The following is a 10,738-nucleotide window of genomic DNA, read 5'->3' on the forward strand; positions in this document are numbered from 1 at the left end:
TACCTTGATTGTAATGTTCTTGGGAGTTGTGATTTTGATCATTTTTTTTCAGGAAATTGCAAAATGGGGAATGTTACTTCTTAAGTCCTTGGTTCTAACTGAAATCTATGATTCTTGAAATATGATATTTAGGTTCTTCTTTTGGTCAGATCTTTTGGGTGGTCAATAATCCTTAAATTTTTTCTTCATCTATTTCTGAGTCATATTTTTTCTTATGAAATAGCTTTAATTTTTTATTTTCATTTTTAAAAATTTTATTTAATATTTCTTATTGACTCATAGAATCATATCTTCTATTCTATCCATTCTGATTTTTAGGGAATTTGCTTCTTGAGTAACATTTTGTATCTCTTGGTCCAAGATGTTAAAAATATCTTTCTAAATTTTTTCTCCATAGCATTTATTGCTTTTCCCAGTTTTTCTTCTAGCACTCATCTTTGATTTTTTACTTTTTTGTTAGTTCTTTAAAAACAACAACAATAGCATTTGTGTTATCTCTTCTAGGAATTCTAATTGAACTTGGGTCCAAGTTATATTTTATTTCAGCTTTTGTTTAAACATATTTTTGAGTTGTTCCCCTATTCTGGAATTGTCCCTCTCAAGAAAATAGATCTTTATTGTATTATTCTTTTTTGTTTGTTCTTTATACTAACCTACTTTCTGATTTTCAACTTTTTGTGAAGGATGGGCTCTGCACATTTTTAACAAAATTTGTAAATTTTATTTCATTAAGTATTTTCCAATTACATGAAAAAATTAATTTAACATTCATTTCTTTAAATTTGAGTTCCAAATTCTCTTTCTCTGTCCTGCCTTTCCCTTCTCCTTGAGAAGGAAAGCACTTTGATTTACACATATGAAGTACTGCAAAATATTTTTCCATTTTTTTCAAGTTGCAAAAGGAAACAGACAAAAAAATAAAACGGGAAATAGAAAGTAAATAGAAATACGCTTCAATCTGTATTCATAGTTCACCAATTCTCTCTCTAGAAATAGAAATCACTTTTCTTCATGGATCTTTTGAAATTGTCTTTGATCATTTTCTTTATCAGAGTAGCTAAATTCCTTACAGTTGAGCATTCTTAAAATATTGTTTGTATTATGTACAATGCCATTCTGGTTCTTCTCACTTCACTTTGAATCCATACATAAAAGTATAATGATTTTGCTTAAAATGTCCTGCTTGTCATTTTTTAAAAGCAAATAATATTTCATCATCTAGCTCAGCAGTTCCAAATTTGATGGGCATACTCTTAATTAGTAATTCTTTACCAGCACAAAAATCACTGCTATCAATATTTTTGTATAAAAAGGTCTTTTGCTCTTTCCTTTGACTCTTTAGGATACAGACATAGTAGTGGATAAAAAGACATGTGTATTGCAAAAAAAAAAAAAAAAACCTAAATAAAAATAAATAAATAAAGACATGTGCAGTTACAAAGCTCTTTGAGCATAGCTTTAAATTATTTTCCAGCATAATTAAATTGGTTCACAATTCCACAAACTATGTAATTTGAGGGCAGCTAGGTGGCACAGTGGATAAAGCAACAGCCCTGAAGTCAGGAGGACCTGAGTTCAAATTTTACCTAAGACGCTTAATAATTGCCTAACTTTATGATCTTAGGCAAGTCACTTAACCACATTGCCTGAAATAAATAAATAAATTATTTTTTAAAAACTCTCAATTTTTCCACATCCTCTCCAGCATTTATCGTTTTCCTGTCATGTTAGCCTATTGGATAGGTGTGAGGAGGTACCCTGGGGGGGGGGGGCTTTAATTTGTATTTCTCTTATCAGCAGATATTTAGAGCATTTTAAATGATAATAAATAGCTTTAGAATAGATTTACTGTTCTGAAAACTGCCTGCTCATATAATTTGACTATTTATCAAACAAGGAATGGCTATTATTATTTTATAAATTTGATATATTTCTCTATATTTTTGAGAAATGAAAACTTTGTCAGAGAAATTTGATGTAAAAATTTTCCCACTTTCCTGTTTTCCTTCTAATTTTGACCATATTAGATTTGTTTGTGAAAAAGCTTTTTAATTTTTTGTAAGCAAAATTATTCATCCTACTTCCCATGATCCTCTTTATCTCCTGTTTTATAATAAATTTCTTTTTCCATATATCTTACAGGTAATTTTTTCCATGTTCCTATAATTTACTTATGATATCATTCCTTTATGTCTAAATCATGTATCCATATTGAGATCTTAGTCTAAGCCTAGTTTCTGCCAAATTACTTTCCAGTTTTCCTAGCAATAAATTACCAGTTTCATCTTCCCATGCAGAAATATAAATAATTCAACATCATTAAGTTCCTTATGATTTCACTTTCCTACAGATCGTTTTTTGTTTTCCTTGGGTCTTGTTTATGAAGATCAAATTTTCTGTTCAACTCTGATCTTTTTGTCAGGAATGTTTGAAAGTCCCCTATTTCATTGAATATCCATCTTTTTCCCTGAAAGAACATGCTCAGTTTTGCTGGGAATTTGATTATTGTTATAATACAAGCTTTTTTGCCTTCCAGAATATCATTTCCAAGTTCTATAATCCTTTAAATATAAGCTATTAAGTCTTGAGTTATCCTAACTGACTCTGTGATACTTGAATTGTTTCTTTCTGACCATTTGCAATATTTTATCCTTTATTTGGGAACTCCAGAATTTGATTATAATGTTCTTCAGGGTTTTCATTTTAGGATCTCTTTTAGGAGGTGATTGGAAGATTATCAATAGTGAGATTAAAATAAATTAACAACCAGTTCATAACATTAAAAATAGGTATCGCCGAACCAGTGCAAACCAGCTGAATCCTACCACTACATAGTAGTTTCTAGTTTACCCTCTGGTTCTAGAATATCAGGACAGGTTTCCTTGATAATTTCTTGAAAGATGATATCTGGATACCTTTTTTGATCATGAATTCAGGTAGACAATAATTTTAAAAGTATCTCCTCTGGATTATTTTTCCAGTAAGGTATTTCATATAGTTTTCTGTATTTTCAATCTTTTGCTTTTGCTTTACTGTTTCTTGATTTTTCATAGTCATTTGCTTCCATTTGCTCAATTCTAATTTTAAGGAATTGCTTTATCAGTGAGATTCTGTACCTCCTTTTCCATTTGATCAGTTCTACTTTTTAAAGAAATTATTCCTTCGGAGAATTGTTGAGCCTCTTTTCCTATTTGGACAATTCTGATTTTTTTAAAGCATTCTTCTCCTCATTGACTCTTTGAATCTTCTTTACCATTTGACCGAGTCCACTTTAAAGGTGCTGTTTTCTTCAGTATTTTTAATGTCTCATTTACCAAACTTCTGATTGCTTTCATGATTTTCTTGTATCACTATCATTTTTCTTCCCTTCCTCTCTTATTTGATTTTAAAAATTCTTTTTGAATTCTTCAATGGCCTGACAATAATTCTTATTTTTCTTGGAGGCTTTGAATAAATGAATTTTGACTTTTGTTATCTTCTTCTAAGTGTGTGTTTTAAATTTTATTGTCCCTCTAGTTACTTTCTATGGTCAGATTTTTTTCCGTGTTGTTTGTTCATTTTCTCAGCTTATGACTTGATTTTAACCCTTCTTTAAAATAGGGCTCTGCTGGGGGGGGCGGGGCTAGGTGGCTAGGTGGCTAGGTGGATAAAGCACCGGCCTTGGAGTCAGGAGTACCTGGGTTCAAATCCGGTCTCAGACACTTAGTAATTACCTAGCTGTGTGGCCTTGGGCAGGCCACTTAACCCCATTTGCCTTGCAAAAACATAAAATAAAATGAAATAAAATAAAATAAAATAGGGCTCTGTGAGAAAGAATTGTGGAGTTTGAACAAAGACCAAAGACTATTACCTTCAATTTAGAAAAAAAAACCATTATCTTATTATATAATTTTGCTTTATTTTTCTTCCTTAAGGATATGATTTCTGTCTCATCACATTCAACCTAGATCAATATATATATATATAGATATATATAATATAATATATTATATATTTATTTATATATATATTATATATTTATTTATATATATATATTTCCATAGTTTCATAGTTTCCATATATATATATGGAAACTATGAAACTATGGAAAGACTAACAGACTGTCTTCTGTGGGGGGGGAAGCAAGAATAGGGGAAAAAATTGTAAAACTCAAAATAAGGGGGCAGCTAGATGGCACAGTGGATAGAGCATCAGCCTTGGAGTCAGGAGTACCTGAGTTCAAATCCAGCCTTGGACACTTGCTGTGTGGCCTTGGGTAAGCCATTTAACCCCATTTGCCTTGCAAAAAAAATAATAAAATCTTTCAAAATAATAAAATAAAATAGGGCTCTGTGTTCAGAATGGAGGGCTCATTGCTCCAAACTTCTGGGGGCTTTGAGGTTACTTTCAGAGATACTTCTGGAGATCTACTAAGTTTTCAATTCTTCCTAGAAGTATGATCTAAGAAGAAGTGTTTACTACTCTCCTGCCCAATGCTTTGCTCTATAAAGTGACCACAAGCAGTCCGGAACTGTGAGGATGGCCCCCCTCCTCACTTTGACCCTTAGCTCTGAAACACTTGTGCTACTCCTTGCCCTGAGAATGCCACTCAAGTATATGATCAGGATCTGACTATGGGCAAAGTAACAGTCCCACCTCAGTGCTGTAATGTTCTTTTGATCCATCATCTTTATCATCTTGAGCTGCGAGCTCTGGAAGTAGCTGCTGTTGATGCCAGCAGCTGATTCAGTGACTTCTAAAGTCTGCTCCTGGTTTACAGGGGTCAGTGCTGCCCTGGTATGGCATGTACTGGACTGGGTTTCACTCCAACCAAGATGCAAGAGACTTTTCTTGATAACCTTGTAAGTTATCTTTGACACCTGTGGGTTGAGAGGTCTGGAAAATGCCATTGTTGTCACTGATTTAGTCTCCTGGAGGACTGCTATTGGTTTACTGGGACCTGGGCTTTACCAGTCCTGTCTGTACTGAATGGTGCCTCTCTCTCACCCTGCTGCATGAGACCTTTCCTGCTAACCTTTTAATTTGTCTTTGACTGGAAAATTGTTTCACTCTTTTTGGGGGTTTGAGAGACAGGAGGTTGGGTGGGGTTATGTTGCTCTAGAATTTGTTTATATTCATTATTTAAAGGTATTTGGAGGGATTTGAGGTGGGGAGGTCCAACAAGTTCCTGCCTTCACTCCACCATCTTGGCTCTGTCTTTTAAGGTTTTTAATAAAGATAGGTATTGTATTTTGTCAAAGGCCTTTTCTGTAACTATTGATGTAATCATACAATTTTTGTGTGTTTCCTATGATACCATCAATCATTCTGATAGCTTTCCCAATATTCAACCAGTCTGGTATTCCTGGTATAAATCTCACCCCAATATAGTGTTTGATTTTACTGTAATTTCCTTGCTAATATTTTGTTTTCATTTTTTCATATCCATTAAGGAAATTAGTCTATAGTTTTCTTTATTATTGTTTTTCCCTATTTATATATCAGCTCCATATATTTATCATAAAAGGAATTTGATAGGTAGGGTTCCTTTTTAACCTGTGTTTCCATATAGTTTATATAGTATTGGAATTATTCCTTGGATGTTTGATAAAATTCATTTATAAATTCATAGAGTCCAGGGAATTGATTCTTAAGAAGCTCAAAGATAGCTCCTTCAATTTCTTTCTAAAATAAGGTTATTTAAGTATCCTATTGCCTCTTGTGATAATCTGTACAGTTTATATTTTGACAGTTATTCATCTATTTTAATTAGAATGTCAATTTTACTGACAAATGATTTACAATAAAATAACTCCTAAAATTGCTTTAATTTCATCTTCAATAGTGATGCAGTCAACTTTTTCATTTTTGATATTGGCACTTTGGTTTTGTTCTTTCTTGCATGAAATCCAATTGAATCCATTTTATTTTTTCATAAAAACTAGTTTTATTCATTAGTTCAAAGATTTTAACTTTCACTTTTATTAATCTTTCCTTTAATTTTCAAAATTTTCAGTTTGTTGTTTAGTGGGATTTTAATTTGTTCTTTTTCTAGTTTTCTTTTGACTTGCATGTCCAATTCATTCATCTACTCTTTTTTTATTTATGTATGTGTTTAGAGATATGGATTTCCCCCAAGAACCTTTTTGACTGTAGCCCACAAATTTTTCAATATTGTTTCATTGTTTTCACCCTTTATGAAATTTTTGATTATTTCTGTAATTTGTTCTTTTACTCATTCTTTAGATTATTTGATTTGGGGACACCTAGGTGGCCCAGTGAATAGAGCATCAGTCCTGGAAGCAGAAGGAACTGAATTGAAATATGGCCTCAGAAGCTTAATAATTACTTAGCTGTGTGCCCTTGCGCAAGTCACTTAACCCCATTGACTTGCAAAAGAAAACAAAACAAAAGATTACTTGATTAATATTTAATCCATGCTTCCATGGTACTTCATGGAATTTTTTTTTCATTGTGGCCAAAAAAGAGTGCATATAATATGCTTTTCTGCGTTTAGTTTCTGGTTGATGATTTTTTTATGCCCTAATTCATGGTTATTTTTTTTCCTGAAGATGCCATGTATAAAGCTATATTCCTTTCTATTCACACAATTTTCTCTAGAGATAAAACTAACTTTTCTAACTTTGCCAAGATTATATTCATCTTCTTAACTTCTTTCTTATTTATTTTATTATTAAAATATTCATTTCTGTGGGAGGAAAGTCAAGATTCCCCACTAGTATAGTTTCACTATCTATTTACTTCTGCAATTCATTTAAACTTTCCTTTACAAATCTGGATGCTAAATCATTTGGAGCAGACACATTTAATACTGATATTACTTCATTTTTTTCAGTGTATTTTAGCAAGAGTAATTCCCTTATTATCCCTTTTAATTAGATCTATTTTTGCTTTTATTTTGTCTGATCATGACTGCTACCTCTGCCTTTATTTACTTCAGCTGAAGCATAATGGATTTTGTTCCAGCCCCTTATTTAACTGTTTGTTTCTTTGTTTCAAATATGTTTCTTATAAACCATCTATTATTGAATTATGGTTTCTACTATATTCTGCAATCATTTTCCATTTATGAAATGTTTATCTCATTTACATTCATAGTTATGATTACTAAAAATGCTTTTCCCTTCATCCTATTTTCTTCTATTTCTTCTTCTTTTTCTCCTCTCCCTTTTCTTAAGTCTGTTTTCCTTCTAGTCACTGCTTTATTTATCCACTCTCCCTTTTATTGTTCCTCTACCTTTTCTCATATCTCTATCCTCTCCTAATTCCCTGTTGGGTAAGAGAGATTTTATTACTAATTGAGTAATAAATATACATACGTACACACACATAAACATACCCATAATGTATGTATATGTGCATATATGTATATATATATATATATATATATATATATATACATAACAATATGTTTTCTCTCTTTGAACCACTTTAGATGTGTTTCAGGGTTTTCTTGCCCCCTCCATTATCACTCCACTTCCTTGCATACCTCTTTTATGTGATGTAATTATCCCATTCTTCTTTTCCCTTCCTTTTTCTCCCAGAGCATTCTTCTTTCTTGCCTATCCAGTTTTTTTTGGTTTTTTTTTTTTTTTAGATTTTTGCAAGGTAAATGGGGTTAAGTGGCTTGCCCAAGGCCACACAGCTAGGTAATTATTAAGTGTCTGAGACTGGATTTGAACCCAGGTACTCCTGACTCCAAGGCCGGTGCTTTATCCACTGCGCCACCTAGCCACCCCCAGTTTTTTTTTTTTACATCTATGTTAATCAATTCATTCCTGGATCCTCTTTCTACATAGCATCTTTTTTAGCTATCCTAAGAATGATAAAGTTCTTAAAAGTTTCTTATATAGAAAGGTAACTAGTTTAACTTTATTCTGTCCCATATGATTTCTCTTTCATTTTTACTTTTTTTTATTCTTGAGTATCATAAATGGAAGTCAAGTTTTCTATTCAGTTCTAGTCTTTTCATCAGAAAACCTTGAAGCTGCTCTATTTCATTAAATATCCATTTTTCTGAATAGGTTGCAATCCTAGCTCTTCTTTTTTTTTTCCTAGCTCTAGTCTCTTAACACGGTAGCTGCCAAATCTTTTGTGATACTGACATAAATTTTACAATATTTGAATGATTTATTTATGACTACTTACAATATATTCTCTTCAACCTGGGAGAACTGAAATTTAGATAAAATATTTCTGGGAGTTTGCATTTTGAGATCTCTTTCAAGTGATGGTCAGTAAATTCTTTCAATTTCTATTTTAACTTTTTGTTATAAGATATTGGGGATGTCTTTATCAACAATTTCTTGAATTTGATATCTAGGTTCTTTCTTCAATCACAGCTTTCAGATAGTCCAATAATTTTTTAGATAATCTCTCCTCAATTTGTTTTTCTGTTTTCTATTTTTCATTATTTTACTTTTATTGTTTCATGATGTCTCATGGGATCATTAGCTTCCACTCACCAAGTTTTAATTTTTAAGGAATTAGTTTCTTCTGTAAGGTTTTGCATCTTTTGTTCCCATTTGAACAATTTTGCTATTTAAAGTGGTTATTTTTTTTCAAAATTTGTTTTTTTGCTTCTTTTACCAAACTTTGTCTTTTCTTAATTTCCTTCCATTGTTCTCATTTTTACCTATTTTTCCTTCACTACTTATATTTGATTTTGAAGATTTTTTTTTGGTTCATCCCGGAATTCTTTATGAGCTTGTGTTCATTTCACATTTTTCCTTTTGATATTTTTGTTTGTAGTTAGTTGTTTTGACTTCATTGTTATCTTCTGAGTTCATGTTTTGTTCTTCATTTTTACCACAATAATGTTTTATGATTATGTGCTTTTATGATTGTCATTGTTTGCTCCTTTTTCCACCCTAATTCTTGAGTTCAAACTTATGTTAAAGTTAGGCTCTGTTTCCAGTTTGGAGCCCTGTCTCAAACTTTTTTTTTAACTCTTCTGTTTTCAATATGTGTTCTGATGAGGTGTAGCCACACCTCTCCTGCTCTTTACTCTGTTCCCATAAAGGTCTCCTGATTCTTTGCCACTAGAAGTGACACTATTCCTCAGGAACTCTCGTGATTAAAAGCAAATCTATTCCTCAGGGCTCTTGCTCCCTCTTGACCAAAAGAACTCCTCTCTACCCTCTCTACTCTATATGCTGTAGAAGTGAGTTTAGGCAATAGAGTTGTCAACTGACTCTACATCAATGCTATCATAAAGGTCCCCATAATCTCTCTCTGAACAGTTTCTGGGTCCTCTTACCATTTTTGACTTAAGATTTCCGGAAACTATTGACGCATCTGTACCCACAACCTAGTTACCCTCTGATGTTTCATTCATATGGGTTCAATACTAGTCTTCACTCCTGTGTCACAATTCTCTCTCTCAAACTTCTTCAAGTTTCCAGGACTAGAAGAATGTCTTACTCTAATCTTTTATTGGCTCTTCTAGTCAAAAATTTGATTTGAGGAATTATTTTAAAGTTGTTTGGAGGGGGAGGTTGAGATAATTCATATAAGTGCTTTTTCTACTCTGTCATCTTGGCTCTGCCCCAAGAATTTCTGTGAACTTTTGAAATGAAGGTGTGGGTTATTATTTTGCCCTCTTGGGTCCTTTGTTTTTCATGTAACATTGCAGTCTAGGATTTTAGGGACAGCTCAGGTTTTTAGTGCTTGATAAAACAACAAAGCCTAGTCGATGCATTTTGCTCTAAATTCCTCAGTTTCCTGGCCTGGGTTTGTATAAGTAACATTATTGTGGCTTTTCCCATGTTGAAAGTACCAGTAGACTGCTCCTTGACTCAGCCATTATCAGTCACCTAAAATTCTCTGCAGGTTCAGTGACAGAACTGCAAGTTCTTTAGGGAAGTCTGGTTATTCAACTATAAGCTTCCAACTGGGGTGGTGGTTGAAAGTTGGACCCCTTCATCTCTTTGAATCAGAGCCACACAGGTATTGAACATATCCAAGATTGTTTCTGAACATAATCCAGGATTAATACAAAGACTAGGGTTCAGGAATCACTCCTTGTCCTGGAATAAAAAAATAAAAATTAATAATCCATCTTGGATCTGTGACATTGAACCAGTTAGTAAATGATGGAACTGTCATTTCGCAACTATTCGAAAAATCTTCAAAAATTCATTTTGTCCAAATATGGATCTAGGACCTCATCTTATTCAGTGCTCTTTGACTTCCTGTGACAGAAAACTTCATGTATACATCCCTGGTCAGATGCAATCCTCAGCATCTATCTACTTCTCTTTCTATTTCCCTACACTAATCTGGGCATTACAATATAACTCAATTTGTTTTCTCCTTGAAATTCATGATCAGAACATTTTCTAGATTTTTATAGAGGAGTTAGGTAGTTTGGCTGTATACTCTTCCTGCTCTTCCACCATCTTTGTCAGCTCTTGTTGCTCCAAAAATAGATTCTAATGGTTTTGGCATACCATATTTGAATGCAAGAAATCAGAACCAAATTTTTACCTATATATTAGAAATACTCAAATGAAATGAAATAACATTATGATAAGAAAGAGCTCCAAACTAATTAAGAGTCAGCATACCTTGACAATTCTAACTACTTCAACAAAGGTTTTGACACTCTTGGTCCCATTTACCCTATTGGTAAAATAAGAGATTTCAACTAGATTATCCTTGAGGCTGCTCCCAGTTCTAAAATACTGTGAATTATAGAATCACAGAATTAAAGAATTATCTGGAATCTAAGAAATTC

This window comes from Macrotis lagotis, chromosome 1, assembly GCF_037893015.1.
Source record: "Macrotis lagotis isolate mMagLag1 chromosome 1, bilby.v1.9.chrom.fasta, whole genome shotgun sequence".
Lineage (NCBI taxonomy): Eukaryota > Metazoa > Chordata > Mammalia > Peramelemorphia > Peramelidae > Macrotis > Macrotis lagotis.